Raw genomic sequence first — 20,342 nt, forward strand, 5'->3', positions numbered from 1 at the left:
AAGCTTTTTAAAGAGGCGGTGGCGCGAGAAACCGCGTTCCTCGTGCCACGTCACACATTCGATTCCGATTAACCGCGGTCTGGTCGGAGAGGGCGCGGGGGGAGAACAGGACGTTGACCGTCAACCCGCGGCGGCTTGCGTGACGATGTCATTGGGCTTGCGTGACCATCCGCGTAAACAGCAGCCACGTAGACTCCGTTCGGATCGGGACACGTGCGACGTGTCAAGGGAGGACGCCGTCCAAGTTTTGTTGTACTTTTGCATGGGCGGCCCATCACCATGATTAGGAACGATTGAAGCCGTCCGATTTGTAGTCAACGGCACCCGTCGTCCGCTGCTTCACAGATTCCGGAAACGGAAGCCTGAAGTGGAAACATGCCCGATGACAAAAGAAAATGCCTCGTACCAGGGGTGATTACCGATCACAGTTGCAGGAACGGGCACGGCTCATGAGATCGATACCTGACTTGGCTTTCTTCTTCCCAAACCTCCTTGCAGACTCAGTGGAGGGGGAGGCATGTGGGAGATGGTACAAGGATTTTATCTGAACTGATTCATTGATCGCATAAGTTCAAAAAATTTTATGAAGATAAAATTGATCTTTATAAATAAATATTTTAGGTGAAAATAACTATAGGGGACGCTATCTCTTAAATAATAATTATGCAATTTTATTCGATGAATTGATTTAATCTAATTCTTTAATATGAACTTATAATGTTCTAAGGACAAAAAAAAAATACAGGAGTAGGGATTCAGATTCAATCAAGAACCTTTCCAAGTCAATCTGAGTTCTGTTAGGATCAAGAGGTCGGCAAGAGGGGGGGGGGGGGGGGGTGAATTAGTACAGTGACAAAATCACGTCTTCAAAAACCTTCGTACGTTGAAAACCGATTCTTCGGAAACTTAACTTGAAACACGGCAGTAAGCAATTAAAGAGGTTTGCAGTAAGGTAAATTACTAAACAGAAATACAAACCAGAGAATACGCTAATTTATAGTGGTTCGGTCGTCGTGACCTACATCCACTTCGTCGATTCCTCTTCCGTCGAGGCCACTGGCATTCAGTATCGATCTTCCTTCAATAGGCGAAGACCAACCACCTTTTACACCCCTCTTCTCCATTTCACGGGTTTAGGAGACAACCCTTATAAGCACTCACACTCCTCTTACAGAATTCTAAACTTAGAGTGGAGGAGGGAATTTCTAAAGATATAGTAGCAGCGTTTTCTCACTTTTGAATACTTTGTGCTTGTCTCTTTTAACCAGGGATGAGAGGGGTATTTATAGGCTTCAAGTTGATTCAAACTTGGAGCCTAAAAACTTCTCATCCCGGGTTTCCCGGGCAAGGGCGGTACCACTGCCTGTGTTGGGGGTACCACCGCCTGCGCTAGGCGGTACCATCGCTGGTGTCAGTCTCACACTAACATTGCACTGGACGGTGGGTACCGCTTGTGCTGGGCAGTACCACCGCCTGCGTTGGGCGGTACCACCGCCTACGCTGGGCGGTACCACCGCTAGTATCAGTCTGACACTATCATTGCATTGGGCGGTACCACCATCCAGTCTGTCGGTACCATCGCTTGGGGGGCTGTGCTAGGGGCGGTACAACCGCCTAGACTGACGGTACCACCGCCTGACATAATCTCGAAGACTGTGCCACGACGGTGAGACTTCTTAGGGCATTGTTTGGGCCTCTCATTAGGCCCAACACAGTCCTTACATGGGCCTAACTGGCCCCTAATTGGGTTGGCCCAAATCCAAACCCAATTACGTGCTAACTGTGATTCCTAAGACATTTGCTAAGCTAAATAAGTCTCTATGTCTTGGTTTCTTCTAGCGAGCTTCCGGCGATCTTCCGGCGAACTTCTGACGAACTCTCGGCAATGTTCCGGCGGACTCCTGGCAAGCTCTTGGACTACATGACGATCTTCTTGGCGAGTTCCAACGAGCTTCTTTGGCAAGCTTCAAGACTTCTTGGTTGGTTCCGATAGAACTTCCGACGAACGTCCGGACTTTCGACGAACTCTCGAAATCCCAACAAAATCGCATCCATGACTCCGGGACTTCATTTTGCTTCATGCCTTGCTATTGTAGTTAATTCTGCACATGTAAAAACATACTTCGATCTAGACAATTAATACTAAGCATTAATCATGTTGTCATTGGTCCAGCATGTCATTGGTCCCTTGATGCTTCGTCCGATTCTTCAGCGCATCGTTCTCTCTTGCGGCCTATTGCCCAATTGGCTAGTTGACTCCGCAACTCTGATATTCTTAGCACAATATCCGCTCTTCTTGGCTTGATGCCCGAATCCATGGCCCGAAGCCTTCTGTCGATATGTTGATTGATCCACCGGTTCGACATCCAATCTTCTGACATGTTTTCCCCCAGCACAACATGATTTTTCCTGCTTTAATTGTCTCATCCTAATCAAAGCATCTTATGTCACTCAAAATGTAGATTAAAACATAAACACTTATCAATTGGTTTCATCATCAAAATATGAGATTCAACAATCTCCCCCTTTTTTATGATGACAACCAATCGACGACGGAGTTACCCTTAACTCCTGGAGTTTAAACAAACGCCCTATCAATATGTCATATTGATAGAATCTCTTGGATTCAAAAATCTAAGCAACATATCATGATCAAATCATACATGACATCAACACACTTCTCCCCCTTTGTCAACAACAAAAATGAGAAGTTCTAACTATTCATGTGTTTGTGATATTCAAATTTAGATCATTGCATAATAAACATAATTTCTAATTTTATCATTATGCAAGCTATCAAATTTTACACATATAAAAGTTAGCCAAATTTTACATCTTTTGAGATGTGCAAGATAGACTATTTTGCTTCCTCTTGAAATGTGTAACTTAGCAAATATTGCTTCTATTGATATTTGCAAGATGATACTTCTTGCTTCTCTTTTGAGATTAGCAAGCTAGCAAGTTTGCTTCTTTTCGTGATGTGCACGCTAGAATTTCTTTCTCCCCCTTTGTCATTGGCAAAAAGAGGGGAATAACAAAAATAATAGTGCAATTCATCAATTTTTAAATTATGACAAAAATAAAGTGTCATTCTTATTTCAATATGTCATAATTGAGATAAACCTTGAATTTAAATTTAATTCAAGTCAATGAAATTTTAATCATGATTCTCATACATGATATACAATACATTAAATACATTATCATAATAAAATCATAAGTATTGCATGCATCATTTTTAAATAAGCTAGCGACTTTGCTTCCTAGAAAAATTTTCCCCTTGTAATTTGTGAGCTAGCAAATTTTACACATGAAAGTTGGCAAGATTTTTGCATCTTTTTTAGATGAGCAAGCATTTTGCTTCTTCTTAAAAGATGCAAGCTAGCAAAATTTGCTCCCCCTATGTCATTATCAAATAGAAAGGAAGAATACAATGTTGTGATTCTTTTTCCTTTGCATCAATTTTTAAATCATGACAAAGTTGAAGTATCAATCTTTTTTTTCAATATATTTGTGCATCATAATAGTTTCAAATTAAAACAAGCACAATTTTAAAACCTTATATTTCATTTTTCATACATGATATTAAAAAAAAAATAAATCAATCATCATTATGATCATATCATACATGATACTCATAAGCTAGCAAATTTTATATCATTTTAGAGCATCAAAACAATATCATGAGTATTTCATGCATAATTTCATTTCATCACATTCATTTCATCTCATCAAGAAGAATTAATTGGATGATTAATACAAGGGGTTATACAAAAATAAATCATATCATGAGAGATAAGATCATGTAAATATCAAAAGACATGATTTATATAGTAGATCTCCTCTTAAATAAAATACCAAGAAAATTTGTAAGGGTAAAAAGAAGAGATCTTGATTAAGAAAAAAATCTCAAGTATTTTGAAGAATTCAAGATTATAATTTGAATAAAACTCATTCAAATTCAAATCATCAAATCAAAATTATTTTCAAGAGATTCACAAAAGTGATATAAATGGATTCATTAATCTCCTTTTTGGAAAAATCGATAAAATAGAGAAATTTTTCTAAGAGAAAGCTTTTCTCTTTTTAGTTTGTTTCATACAAGCATGCCTTTGTCCTTTTTATGCCAGAAAAAATATATATCATCAATCATTTAGGATCAAAAAATAAATTTTGTCATAAAAACCATCAAGATCAATAAACCATAAATTACTTGAAAATCATCATGCATAATTTCGAAATTTATTAAGCATGATTATTATGCATGACATCAAAACATGGTTTCAAAATATTTAATATTTTCATTACATAATAACATCATTATGCATCATCGAAATAGATTTCACAAAGCATTTTTCTTTTTAGGTGAATCAACTTTTCATGCTTAGTTTTTCATACAAAAACCATGCATCATCATTAAGCATGATATCAAACTTCTTAATATTTTCATTAAGACATCAAGCATGGTTTCACTCAAATTCGGAAATCATCAAGATATACATTATTTATTCTTGAAAAAAACATATATATGATCATTATTAGATTTAAATCTAACATTCTGTTCCATTATAAAACATGTAATTTTCACTATCATTTTCAAAATTACTAGCATGATCATAATTTTTGCATTTTTATTTTTAAACATACAATTTTCAAAAAAATAATTATTCTAAACAAAAAAATAAATGCATCATGAAAAGCATCATGTAATTTTAAAATAAATTAAGGGGGTTTCGATTACCTCATCGTCGAAAGCCATTAAGGCGTAGTTTGTCACCTCGCCTTTGTTGATTTTTTTCTTGTCTTCGGAGGAGCTCGATTCATCCTAATTTATGTTCTTCTTCTTGTGTTCAAAGCAAGTAGTTGCATCCTTTTTATTCTTTAATGTTTATTTCATTAACTTTTTAAATTTCTTAGTGAGTTGTTCATGTTCACCATCACTTGAGCTTATGCTCGAGTGGTCTTCAAATGTTCTCAGTTCGAAATCCTTCTTATTCTTTGGAAGGTGGTTCTTAAGTTCTTTACGTGCATTGCACGTCATTTCATAGGTCATTAAAGACCCAATTAGTTCTTCAAGTGGTAGGTTGTTTAGGTTTTTTGTCTCTTATATTGCGATTACTTATGGATCCCAACTCTTATTAAGAGAACGTAAAATTTTATTTACAAGTTCAAAATCCGAAAAACTTCTATCAAGTGCTTTTAAACTATTGATGATATCCGTAAAATGGGTGTATAAAATGATTTCACTTGGTTTCATATGAAAAAGTTCAAAATCATGCATTAAAAAATTAACTTTAGAATCCTTAACTTTGCTAGTATTTTCATGTGTGATTTCGAGAGTGCGCCATATGTCAAAAGCCGTTTCGCACATAGAAATTCAATTAAACTTAGTTTTATCTAAAGCACAAAATAGAGTATTCATAGCTCTAGCATTTAAAGAAAACATCTTCTTCTCCAAATCATTCCAATGGTTCATTGGAAGAGAAGACATTCGAAAACCATTTTCAATAATATTCCATAAATTTAAATCCAACGAAAGCAAGAAAACTCTCATTCGAGTTTTCTAGTAAGTGTAGTCCGTCCCAATGAAAAAGGGAGGACGAATGAGAGAGTGACCCTCTTGAAAACCGAAAAGAGTCATTTCTCTTAGATGTTAAACTAAATGAGAAATAACGAGGCTTTGATACCAATTGTCAGGATCAAGAGGTCGGCACTAAGAGGGGGGGGGGGTGAATTAGTGTAGCAGTAAAATCACGTCTTAAAAAACCTTCATACATTGAAAACTGATTCTTCGGAAACTTAACTTGAAATACGTTCGTAAATGAATTGAAGGTAGTAAGCAATTAAAGAGGTTTGCAGTAAGGTAAATTACTAAACATAAATGCAAACTAGAGAACACGCCAATTTATAGTGGTTCGGTCGTCGTGACCTACATCTACTTTGCTGATTCCTCTTCCGTTGAGGCCACCGGCATCCACTATCGGTCTTCCTTCGATAGGCGAAGACCAACCACCTTTTACACCCCTCTTCTCCTTTTCACGGGTTTAGGAGACAACCCTTACAAGCACTCACACTCCTCTTACATAATTCTAAACTTAGAGTACAAGAGGAAATTTCTAAAGAGATTGCAGAAGCATTTTCCCACTTTTGAATACTTTGTGCTTGTCTCTTTTAACCAGGGATAAGAGGGGTATTTATATGCTTCAAGTTGATTTAAACTTGGAGCCTAAAAACTTCTCATCCTGGGTTTTCCGAGCACGGGCGGTACCACCGCTTAGGGGGTTGTGTTGGGCGGTTTCACCGCCCAGGCTAGTGGTACCACCGTCTGGCACCCTGCTAGGGGCGGTACAACCACCCAGACTGGCAGTACCACCGCTTGACACAGTCTTGAAGACTATGCCATGACGGTGAGACTTCTTGGGGTATCGGTTGGGCCTCTTATTAGGTCCAACATAGTCCTTACATGGGCCTAGCTGGCCCCTAATTGGGTTGGCCCAAATCCAAACCTAATTACGTGCTAACTATGATTCCTAGGACATTTGCTAAGCTAAATAAGTCCCTATGTCTTGGTTTCTTCCAGTGAGCTTCCGGCGATCTTCCGGTGAACTTCCGACGAACTCTCGACAATGTTCCGGCGGACTCCCGGCAAGCTCCTGGACTACACGATGATCTTCTTAGTGAGTTCCGATGAGCTTCTCTGGCAAGCTCCAAGACTTCTCGGCTGGTTCTGATAGAACTTCCGACGAACGTCCAGACTTCTAATGAACTCTCGAAATCCAAATGAAATCGTGTCCTTGACTCCGGGACTTCATTTTGCTTCATGCCTTGCTATTGTAGTTAATCCTACATATGTAAAAATATACTTCGATCTAGACAATTAATACTAAGCATTAATCATGTTGTCTAGCATGTTATTGCTCCCTCGATGCTTCATTCGATTCTTCGGTGCCTTGTCCTCTCTTGCGGCCTATTGCCCAATCAGCCAGTTGACTCCGCAACTCCAATATTCTTGGCGTAATATCCGCTTTTCTTGGCCCGATGCCCGAATCCATGGCCCGAAGCCTTCTGTCGATACATCGATTGATCCACCAGCTCGACGTCCAATCTTCTGACATGTTTTCTCCCAGCACAACATGATTCTTCCTACTTTAATTGTCTCATCCCGATCGAAGCATCCTGCGTCACTCAAAGCACATATTAAAACATAAACACTTATCAATTGGTTTTATTATCAAAATCCGAGATTCAACAAGTTCGAGTTAATATTTGTGAAGTATTAAACCTATAAAACTAAGTTAGGAGCGTTCCCAACAAATATCCCTTCGACAGTCAAGTTAGTTTTAGGTTTACGCTATTCGTACTCATTGAACAGGACTAATAAAGATAATTTCAGATTCAATTAAAATCTTTTCAAAGTTGATCTTAATCTGGGTTACCGTTTGTGAAGTATTGAACCTATAAAACTAAGTTAGGGGTATTCCTAACAAATGTCCCTCCTACGATCAAGTTAGTTATGGGTTTAGGCTATTCAGACTAGTCGGATAGTACTAATGAGGAGTGTCATTCTTCTTTCAAGTACGCACCTATGGTTCGTTTTGTAAGTGATCTAGAAAACCATTATATCCAAGATCATCTATAGTTGTGGTGGAACATGCGATGTTCTCGAGCTGAATCTAGGTAATGGTGCAATGTTTGTTGACCCTATCGGGCACCTTGACTAGTTCAACCTAGGTTGGAGACCCGTCACTTGATCATATGTGTCTACTATAGGGTCGGGAAGTTAGCGTGTTGGGCATATGTTTCCAATGTACTAATGACATGCCACTCGACCCATTTGTCATTTGTACACCATTTGTGGTCGGCCTAATGACCAAGTGTTATCATATGATGCTAACATGTCTCTGTTAGGATCGAAATCGGCATTTTGGGGGGGGGGGGGGGGGGGGGTGTATGAATTATTGCTTACATAAAAATTATATCGATTTGAAAATTCATTGAATGTAGAAAAATCATTCCGATAAAGCCCGTATAGGAAAGTATTTAACCTTGACTTAGAGTAAATATAAAGTAAAGTGAGTAGCTAAGTAAGAAATAAAAGTAAGTAGCTAAGGAAAAGAACACATCAGATTTATAGTGGTTCGATCGTCGTGACCTACATCCACTCTCGATTCCTCTTCACTCGATGCCACCAGCTTTCACTACTGATCTTCTTTCCAATGAGCGAAGATCAACTACCCTTACAACTCTTTCTCCTTTTCACAAGCTCAGGAGAGAACATTTATACCCCTCTTTTATAAGTGTTCTCTCATACATCTCCCTTAGAACTATCACAAAACTCTAGAACGATGGACTTTACACTTTAAGATATTACAATCTTGGAATTATAGAGTTTTTGTTCTACTTTCATGTGTTTATCAAGTAGAAATTTGTGAGGTACTTATGGACCCCAAATGACTTAAAAAATTGAAGCTCAAATTCAATTCTCCGGGTTTTCAAGGTACTGGCGGTACCATCGCATGTCAATCTGACATTGGATGGTACCACTAGCCAACTTGGCGATACCACCTCTTGACACACTAACACTAGGTGGTACCATTGCCCAGTCTGGTGGTAATGGATGGTACTATCACCTAGTCTAGCGGTACCACTACTTGATATAGTCTGGGAGATTATGTTTGGATGGTACCACCACCAGACCCTACTATAGGTCATTGAATGGGCCAAACAATAGGCCTAATTTAGCCTTGATTTAAGCTTAATTGGCCTTTAATTGAGTTGATATTATTTAATCTCAAAACTAACTCAATTAGTCCTAAACTAACTTGATCTATACACATGATTACAAGTATGAATCATATGTTGTCCGGCATATCATTGGTTTATCCAACACTTTGTCCGATCCTTCGACGTATCGTCCTCTCCTTCAACGTATTACCCAATCGACATGTTGACTCCTACAACTTTCAATATCCTTAGAATAATGTCTGATCCTATGGCCCGATGCCTGAGCTCATGGCATGAACTCCTTCTGCCGGTATGTCGACCGATCCTCCGACTCGATGTCCAATCTTCTGACATGTTTTACTCCGACCTAACGTCTGATTCCTCATTTTTTAATCAATTTACCTTTTCTAATCGAAGTTAGTCATGTGTCTTTCAAAATGCAGATTAGATTATAAACTCATCAATTGATTTTATCATCAAAATCTAAGATTCAACAATCTCCCCCTTTTTTATGATGATAACCAATTGATGACGGAGTTTAAACGAAACTCTCCCTATCAATATGTCATATTGATAGAAACATAAATTGAGATATAAATTATGAATCCAAGTAACATGTCATCATAAAATCATTCATAATCAAATTTTTAATACATTATTCCATGCATGATCATCATAATTTCTCCCCCTTTGTCATCAACAGAAAGGAGAAGTGTAACTATCTAGTTTTAGAGATATGTAAGCTTAGTAATTTAGCAAATTTTTCATCACTTTAGAATGTGGAAGCTAGTGAGTTCTTTCTTCTCTTTTGAGAAGTGCAAGCCAACAATTTGTTCCTTCCTTTGCGATATTCGAGTTAGCAATTTTTGCTTCTCTTAATATAGCAACTTTTTGGTTCTTTTTATAATGGAAAGCTAGCACCTTTTTTGCTAATTTTTGTGATGCGCAAGCTAGCAAGACTTTCTACTTTGAGATGTGTAGCTTGTAAGTTTTACCTTTCTTTGCAAGCTAGCAATTTTCTTTTTTTGAAATATGTAAGATAATAATTTTCTCTCCCCCTTTGTTATTGTCAAAAGAAAGCGAAGGATACAATGGTGCAAAATATTTCAATCATTACATGAGGCATATAAGCCATAAATACAAATGAATCATGTCATGAAAGACATAATATCAAAGATCATAAATGATTAAGTCATGAATACCAAAAGACATGATTTATTTTGACAAATATCCCTTTTAGTAAATAACAAAAAGAAACTTTAGGAGATCAAAGATCTTGAATTATAAAAAAAATCTCAAGTATTAAATATCGAGAATTCAAGATCATAATTTAGATAAAGACTTTCCTATTGCAAAAAGAGTGAACGATCTCGATTCATATATAATATATCTCAATTCATTATGAATTATAATAAAATTTAAGTTATAATTATGAAAATCATGATTTATTTGAAAAATTCTCTTCTTTAGTAAACGACAAGAAGAAAGGAGAACTTGGTTCATGCATAAGAAATATCTTTTTTTAAACAATCATTACTTCAACTCATTATGCATAATTTTAAAATATGAAACCATCGAGCATGATACAAACATTTATTTTCAAAATATTCATCATTATTTCATCAAATAATCAAAATCACTTTCAGGAGATTCTAGATGACATAACTAGATTCATCAATCTCTTATTGAAAAATTGCCAAAGCTTTAAAGATAGAGAACTTTTCAAGAAAAAAAAAATACTTTCCTCTTTTTAGTTATTTCAATTCATGCGATTGATTTAATATAAGCATACTCAAGTTTTTTTTATATATTTCTTACTAACTAATTTAAAATCATCAAATGACTCAAATAATTTCTGTTGGGAAATCTTGGGGGTGACATCATATACGCAGCGGAAGAACAGAAAACAAAATCCTCAATTCCCAAAGATATGTTCTCATCATGCGAAGATTGGTACGCAAAAATCCACAAAACAGAAAACCACATGTGAGATTTTGTTACCTAGGGAAATCGTATATCCTTGAATCCCTGCAGATCTCTAGGAGAGGGTGAAGGAGGTAAAGCACCATCGTCTCTAGTGGTAATCCACACAATAGGGCTACGATGATGTTTCTCAAAACTCCAGGCCTACTCTGAAGTGGAGAGGGGGAGGAGAATAGAAAGGGCAATGAAAAGGCTCTAGCCTATGAACCACTAGTTCTCTCCTATTTATAGAGGTCTCGTGTCAACTTAACCTAATAGATCCTCCTCTATTGGGTTTTGGATCTCCATCCAACTATCTAAGCCTCTTAGATTAGTGGATCTCAATCAAATAATCTCTTATGGGCTCTTATCGGATCTCATCTGTAGGATCCAATAATTTAAGGGCTTATTAGATATCCAATAAGATAGAGGCTCCGACAGATATCTCATATCCGAACCTCTACTCATTGCAACGCCTACCATATGTGTGTGACCCTCTAGGCTCAATATCAAGCTAGCCATGAGTCATATATGTCAGAACTCCTTCTGGCTCAGTGAGTTATTATCTCCATAATAATTCACTCGAATCATCAACTACAGACGTACTAGGCCACTACGCCGTAGTCTCTAGACGATACAAAGGAATTCAATCCATTGGACCTGTTTATCCTAGGACTACGGAATCATTGTCTAACAATAAGGCATCATCAACCATTTAACATTTCGTAAGCGGATCAATCAGTGAACTCATTCCCTAATGAGCACTTGTATTATATCCCTAGTGCCCCCACACGAGCAGCTATGAGACCAACTGCATCTATTATATGAACGGGTATACAATACAATAGTCTATCCGGTTGTCTCGATATTCCTCTCAAGTAACCTATGATTGTGATTATTTAGGATCTATGTTTAAAGGCGAATCAACCTCATTATCGTGATCTCATCAATATCTGATTCCCATTGCACAGATCCAAGGATATCACAATATATATATATGTATATATGCAACAAGCAATATAAAGTGATAGTTCTCCCACTTATAACACATATAACACCAAGAAGGTGATAGCGCTCCCACTTAACTTCCTGTACACACAAGGCTCATCTTCATTCTTAATGAAGTCATATGATTTGATTGCCTCATCAAATCTTATGTTCCAACTTTGGGAAGCTTTCTTTAGTCCATAAATGGATCTAAGCAACCTGCACACCTTATTTGGGTAATCCTTGGACACAAATCTCTCGAGCTGTATCACATATACCTCCTCATTGAGGTTACCATTGAGGAATATAGTTTTGACATCTATTTGCCAGATCTCATAATTATAGTGTGTTATAATATCCAATAGAATTCTGATAGATTTTAGCATGGCTACGGGTGAGAATGTTTCGTTATAGTCAACACCTTTTTTTTTTACAATACCCCTTAGCCACTAGCCTTGCTTTATAGGTCTTTACCTTTCCATCTAGTTCGATCTTTTTCTTAAAGATCCACTTGCAACCGATGGGTACAATACCCTCAGGCGCATCAACTAGGTTTCAAACCTTGTTGGAGTACATGAAATCCATCTTAGAATTCATGATTTCTTACCACTTCTCAGAATCTATACTCATAATAGCCTCCTCATAGGTTTGAGGATCAATATCCTCAACATCCTTTCCTCCAATACGTCCCACATATCTCTCAGGAGGATGAGATACTTTTTCGGACCTACGTAAAGTAAGAACTTGTGTGTTAGATATCTGAACAGACTCAGGCTATAGAGTGGTGCTTAAGCTAGGTTCTCCAACCTCGCTCAACTCTATCATGCTCTCATTGTCTCCGCCAAGAATGTGTTCCTTCTCAAGGAACACTGCTCTATTGGCTACAAAGACCTTTTGGTCCTCGAGATGATATAAATAATATCCACAATTTTTCTTGGGGTATCCCACGAACTTGCACCGCTCTATTCTTGATTCCAACTTATCGAGGTTATATCTTTTAACGTAGGCAGGGTAGCCCCAAATCTTAACAACCTTAAGATCGAGCTTCTTCCCTTTTCATATCTCATATGGTGTAGACACTATTGACTTAATTGGAACTCTATTCAGAAGGTAAGCTACGGTCTCTATGGCATATCCCCAAAATGAGATGGGTGGGTCAGCAAAACTTATCATGGACCGTACCATGTCTAACAGCGTATGATTCCTCCTTTTAGATACACCATTGAGTTGAGATGTATAAGGAGGTATCCATTGGGATAGAATCCCATAGTCCTTGATAAACTAGTAAACTCTGTACTTAAGTATTCACCTCCTCGATCTGATCGAAGAGTTGATATTCTTTCCAGTCTGGTTCTTCACTTCATTAAGTACACATGTCCATATCTTGAGAAATCATTAGTAAAGGTAATGAAGTAAGAGTAATCACCAATGTCATGAGTTGACATGGGTCCACTATATCAAGGACATAGGCATCTCATCCTCGCTTGCCCCTTCCTCGGGCGTAGACATCACTGTATCAAGGACGTACATGATTTTCTCCGTCGTGAGAACAATTCTCATGTTGCAGAGCTAATCCGTATAATTTAGACTAGTGAGGCGGTTGACATCAAGTATGCCATGTAAGGGATTTGAAAGTAACATTTTATGAAAATAAAGATGTAGTAGAAATAAATAACATGCAGATTTTACAAAAATAAACAATCAAGATATGCACTTCTATCTTAATATCTCCCACTATTTTACTAGCGAGTCACACAACACCCTCAGCACATGAAACGGAAGTCTCCGACAAACTTCTAGTAGGGATCAAGATCCAATCAGTGTCTTAGTGTACCTCGAGTGACTCGACCAATCACACTAAGCCCGAAAGGTAGGCAACTCTTGTCGATCACAACTCCTTATGATTCTCTTCCTATTCGGACTCCGAATCACCATGGTCTTTAGGGACTCGACCAACTATAATGTTTAGTTAAGTTAACACCATCATTATAAGATTAGTTTGATTCGATGATATACCCTTGAGGGACTCGACCAAGCATACATACCATGTCCTTAGGTCACCGGTGACATCTCTATTTCGTAGGCAAGTTAGTGAATGGCGATATAAGTGAGCCTCGAGGGACTCGACTAACTTAACATACACCGGAAATTGGTCCCTACCTATAACGATAGAAGTCCACGTAGGTCAATATAATTGCCTCACGTTTACTGACTTAATATTGTCGAGAGAGGGGTTTCTTTGATTTGGTCTCCTAATATGATATGTCACACACATACATATTTAATATATATTTACATCGCATGAAAATATATATACATATCTAGTATGTGCATAAGTAATCACACATCACATGAGCAATCACACTAGATGATCATGGACGATAGCCTAATGTGATCAGGCCTGAGCCAGTGGGTCTAATCACTCACATCAAAATCTATGTGTGCAGCGGTGCATCTCCATGCCCTGTGATCATCCATCTTATCCTCGTCGGTTCCATCGGTATCTCAACGCATCTCCATGCATCGCAATCATCCATCTCATGGGTCTCGCTATCGCATCCACGCTCCGGCTATGCCTTCTCGTGTGATTATTACTTAATCATAGGCACGTAGGCCCGATAATAAATGAGAAATATAATGGAGGATCGTATACCCCAATAATAATAATCACAAGTACACACATCACACGGTCCATGATCATCCATCTATTGAATCTCGGATTTTGATGATGAAGTCAATTGTCATTTGTTATCTAATCCATATGTTGAGATAAGTGTACAGGATTAACTACGATGGTAGTAAGACATGCAGCAGGAGTCACGCCAGAGTCAAGGCCATGATCACGTTGGGGGTTCGAGAGTTCGACGGAAGTCCAGATGGTCGTCGGAGGTTCTATGGGAACAAATCCGAGAAGTCCAGGAGTTTGCCAAAGAAGCTCGTCGGAACTCGCCAAGTGGATCGTCGCAAGTCCAGGAGATTTGCTAGAAGTCCGCTGGAGCATCGCCAAGGGTTCATCGGATGTTCACCGGAAGTTTGCCGGAAGCTCGCCGAAAGAAGCGATTGACGCATCGGAGCAAGTTGCAGTAAATGTCTTAAGAAAAATCATAGTTATCATGTAGATTAAGTTAGGAATGGGAGGTGATCCCATTAACTTAATCTGGGGGCAATTGGGCCCTTGATAGACCCAAATTGGACTGAATGGATCAGCCCATTCGGACCTAGATTTCCTAGCCGGCGGTGGCACCGCCTGGGTCGGCGATGGCACCACCCAGGAGCTCAGTCTCCCAGGAAAACTGGGTGGTGGAACCGGCCCAGTCAGGCGGTGGCACCGCCTGGGCTCAGTCTTCGAGCAAGACTAGGCGGTGGAATTGTCCCAATCAGGCGGTGGCACCTCTAGAGCTCGGTCTCCGAGCTCTGTTAGGCGGTTATACCACCCAGTCTAGCGGTAGTACCGCCAAGACCCCGAAAATCCAAGAGATGACATTTTTGAGCTCCAAATTCAAACCAGTTTGGGGCTTATATATACCCCACCCTTTCCTGCATGAAAGGGCACCGAAAATCCAATCTTACTCCGTGATTTTTAGAGCTCAAAAGTGTTGTAAAGGTTAGAAGTTCTCCTCCCTCTTTTCTTCCAAGTTATGATCTTTCAAGAGAGGAGAGAAAATTCTATAAGGGTTGTCTCCTAAGCTCGTCAAAAGGAGTGATATTTTAAAAGGGGGGTTGGCCTTTGCCTATTGAAGGAAGTGTTGAATCTCGTATTTTGATGATGAAACCACTTGATATATGTTTATGATTTAATCTGCGTTTTGAGTGACACAGGATGCTTCGATCAGGATGAGACAATTAAAGCAGGAAAATCATGTTGTGCTAGAGGAACATATCAGAAGATTGGACGTCGGGGTGGTGGATCGGTCGACGTATCGACAGAAGGCTTCGGGCCGTGGACTCGAGCATCAGGCCAAGAAGAGCGGGTATTGTGCTAAGGATATCGGAGTTGCGGAGTCAACTGGCCGATTGGGCAATAGGCCACAGGAGAGGACGATGCACCGAATAATCGGATGAAGCGTCGAGGGACCAATGACATGCCGGACAACTTGGTTAATTACTTAGGATTAATTGTCTCGATCAAAGTTTTGTTTTACATGTGCAGGATTAACTAGATGGAAGTAAGACATGCAGTAGGAGTTACGCCGGAGTCAAGACAATGATCACGTTGGGAGTTCGAGAGTTCGACGGAAGTCCGAACGGTCGTCGGAGGTTCTACGGGAACAAATCCAAGAAGTCCAGGAGCTTGCCAAAAGAAGCTCGTCGGAACTCGCCAAGTGGATCATCGCAAGTCCAGGAGTTCGCCGGAAGCTCCCCGGAAGAAGCGATTGACGCACCTGAGAAAGTTGCAGTAAATGTATTAAGAAAAATTATAGTTAGCATAATGATTAAGTTAGAAATGGGAGGTGATCCCATTAACTTAATCTTGGGGCAATTGGGCCCTTGATAGACCCAAATTGGGCCGAATGGATCAGCCCATTCGGACCCATATTTCTTGGCCAGCGGTGGCACCGCCTAGGTCAGCGGTGGCACCGCCCAGGGCTCAGTCTCTGAGCTACGTTGGGCGGGGCAACTGCCCCTGACAGGCGGTGGAACCGCCTGAGCTCGGTCTCCGAGCTCTGCCAGGCTATGCAACCGCCCTAGTCAGGCGGTGGCACCACCAGGGCTTAGTCTCCGAGCGAGACTGGGCGGTGCAACCGCCCCTGTCAGGTGGTGGCACCACCTAGAGGCTCAGTCTCCGAGCTGCTAGGCGGTTGTACAGCCCCAGTCAGGAGGTGGTACCGCTAGGACCCCGGAAATCTAGGAGATGACATTTTTGAGCTCCAAATTCAAACCAGTTTGGAGCCTATAAATGCCCCTCCCATCCCAGGGTAAAATATACAAGCACAGAGAGATTAAAAGAGAGAAAACGCTACTGCAATCTCTAGAATTTCCCTCCTCTAGCTTAAGTGTTAGAATTCTGTTTAAGAGAGAGAGTGAGTGCTTGTAAGGGTTGTCTCCTAAACCCGATAAAAGGAGAAGAGGGGTGTAAGAAGGAGGTTGATCTTCGCCTAGTAAAGGAAGATTGTTAGTGGATGCCGGTAGCCTCGACTAAAGAGGAATCAGAGGAGTGGATGTAGGTCACGATTGACCGAACCACTATAAACTCTCATCTTCTCTGGTTTGCATTTATTCTTGCTGCTTACCTTACTGCAAACCTCCATATGTACTTTACTTCCTCATTACTTTTGCTGCACTTATTTACGAACTTGCTTTCAAGTTAAGTTTCCAAAAACGGTTTTACGTCAGAAATGATTTTATCGTACGAACGCAGGTTTAAACGTCGAAAGTTTTTCGCTGCACTAATTCACCCTCCCCCTCTTAGTGCTCTTGATCCTAACAATTGGTATCAGAGCCTGGTTTTTCTCATTTCGGATTTACACCCTGGAGAAATGGCTCTTCATGGCTTTCAAGAGGGTTTATCGGTTGTTCGTCCACCGTTGTTTAACGGATTGGACTACACTTATTGGAAAACTCGAATGAAAGTTTTCTTGATTTCTATGAATTTGGATTTATTAAATATTATTGAAAACGGTTTTCAACTTTCCTCTAAACCGATGAACGAATGGTCGGATTTGGAGAAGAAGTATTTTTCTTTAAACGCAAAGGCTATGAATGTCTTATTTTGTGCTTTGGACAAAAATGAGTTCAATCGGATTTCTACATGTGAAACAGCTTTTGATATTTGGCGAACACTTGAAATCATGCACGAGGGAACTAGTAGAGTCAAAGATTCAAAAGTTAACATTTTATTGCATTATTTTGAGCTTTTTTGAATGCAACCAAGCGAGACTATAGGCGACATGTACACCCGTTTCACGGATGTCGTCAATAATCTAAGAGTTCTTGGTAAATCTTTTTTGAATTTTGATCTCGTAAGCAAGATCTTAAGATCCCTTCCAAAAAGGTGGGATCCTAAAGTAACCACAATACAAGAAACAAAAGATTTAAATATTTTTCCACTTGAAGAACTAATTGGTTCGTTGATGACATATGAAATGGTGCACAATGCATATGATGAACATAATGAACAAAATCACCTTCCAAAGAATAGGAAGGATTTGGGACATAGAACATTTGAAGACCACTCGAGCATAAGCTCAATTGATGGTGAACAAGAACTACTCACTAAGAAATTTAAAAAAGTAATGAAACAAGAATCAAAGAACAAAAAGAACGGAACTACTTGCTTTGAACGCAAGAAGAACACAAAGTGGGATGAATCGAGCTCCTCCGAAGACGAGGAGAAAATCAAGAAAGGCGAGGTGGCAAACTACGCCTAACGGCATTCAACGATGAGGTAATCGAAACCCCCTTAATTTATTTTGAAATTACTTGATGTTTTCCATGATACGTTTTCTTTTTTAGAATAATTATTTTTCTTGAAAGTTGCATATTAAAAAAAATTAAAAATACAAGAATATGATCATGCTCATAATTTTGAAAATAATAATAAAAATTACATGTTTTATGTTAATGGAATAAAATGTTAGATTTAAATCTAATTATCATATATATGTTTTTCTTAAGAAGAAAAAAATGTGTATTTTGATTATTTCCAATTTTAATTAAAACCATGCTTAATGTCTTAATGAAAATATTAAGAAGTTTAATATCATACTATATGTGGTTAAGAAGTAATAATGTGTATCATGTTAATTTCCATTGTTATTTCTCGATTTTGATTAAATAAAATCATGCTTGAAGAAATGCATAATGATGTAATATTAAATATTTTGATACCATGATTGATAATTTTATGCATGAGACTTTAAGTTATACATGATGATAAGCATGTGTTATTTTCATGAGTGTATTTGAAAAACATATGACAAAACGAATGCATGAAAGTGTTAAATTTTATTTTTGGATTTTCTTGATCCTAACAATTCATTTTTGAGAATCTACTGATCTTGATGGTTTTATGACAAAATTCATTTTTCGATCCTAAACGTTGATGCATATTTTTATTTGGCATAAAAGAAAAGAACATGCTTGTATGAAATAAATCACTTGAATTAAAACAACTAAAAAGTGGAAAGGTTTCTTCTTGAAAAATTTATTTTTTAGACTTTATTGATTTTTCAAAAAGGGAAATTAATGAATTATCTATATTACTTTTGTGAATCTCTTGAAAATGATCTTGATTTGATGATTTAAATGAGCTTTATCTTGATTTTTCAAAATTTGTAAATTGAGATTTCTTATGCTTAAATCAAGATTTTATATGCATAAATTAATATCTTATTCTCTTACAAGATTGAATGAATTCTATCTTTTTCATGATCTCCTAAGAACTCTTTATGTTATTTATTTAAGAGGAGATTTGTTAAAAATGAATCACAGTTTCTCTTGATTTTTTCAAAATTATAACTTGAGTATTCATTTTATAAATCAAGATTGTTTATATGTTCTCTCATGACATCTTTTAAGGCTTATGACTTGAATTTTGTTATGTGAAATTCTTTGAATGTATGAAATACATCTCATCACCTAATAATTCTTCTTGATATTCTTTATGTGATGATTTGAATACATGAAATATTCATTAATTTGTTTTGATGTATACAAATAAGAAGTTTCGATCATGCATGATAGGATGTAATTTGATAAATTTGGTACCACATTGATGTAAAATAAATGATGATTTGGAATCATGCATTAATGATGATTTTATATTTTGGTATGATGCATGCAATGATGAAATATTCATGAATTTGAAATGATGTACATGATCTATTGCATATGATGTGTATCATGAATGCTTTAAATGATGAATGTTTGGTATCATGATCAACATGTTGATAAATGCTTAAAAAATTTAATGTTTGAGTATCATGTATGATATGCCCATTAATGATGATTGATTTATTTTTCGGTATCATGCATGAAAAATAAGGTTTTTGAAATTATGTATGTTTTAATTTGAATATATAATGATGCACAAATAAGATTGATACTTACCTTTGTCATAATCTGAAAATTGATATAAGGGTCTTCCCTTCTTTTTGACAATGACAAAGGGGGAGCAAAAATTTCTAGCATGGATATCATGAAAAGAGGCAAATTAGCTAGCTTGCACAATTCAAGACGAAAGCTAAAATTGCACTTCTCAAAAGAGAAGAAATTGCTTTCTTGAACATCTCTAAATTGCTAGCTTGCATGTTCTAAAATGTTGTAACATTTCTAGCTTGCAAGATGTAGAGCTTGCTATCTTGAAATCTCAAGAAAATGCAAAAATGTTCTATCTTACCTATCTCAAGATGCTAAACATGCTAAACTTGCACTTAGCAACGAAAGCAAAATTTGCGAGCTCAGACATTGCAAAGGAAGCAAGAATCATGAGCTTACACAAGAAAGCTATCTTGCATTAGCTTTTGAAATATTTGCTAGCTTGTATTTAGTAAAACTTACATATTTCTAGAAGCAAAAGTGCTATCTTACCTATCGCAAAGAAAAGCAAATATGCCAACTTGCATATCCTTGAATTTGCTAGCTTGTATATTGTAAAACTTGCATATTTCAAGAAGCAAGAGTTGCTTTCTTGAACATCTCTAAATTGCTAGCTTGCATATTCTAAAATG

Source organism: Musa acuminata, chromosome BXJ2-2 (assembly GCF_036884655.1).
Source record: "Musa acuminata AAA Group cultivar baxijiao chromosome BXJ2-2, Cavendish_Baxijiao_AAA, whole genome shotgun sequence".
NCBI lineage: Eukaryota > Viridiplantae > Streptophyta > Magnoliopsida > Zingiberales > Musaceae > Musa > Musa acuminata.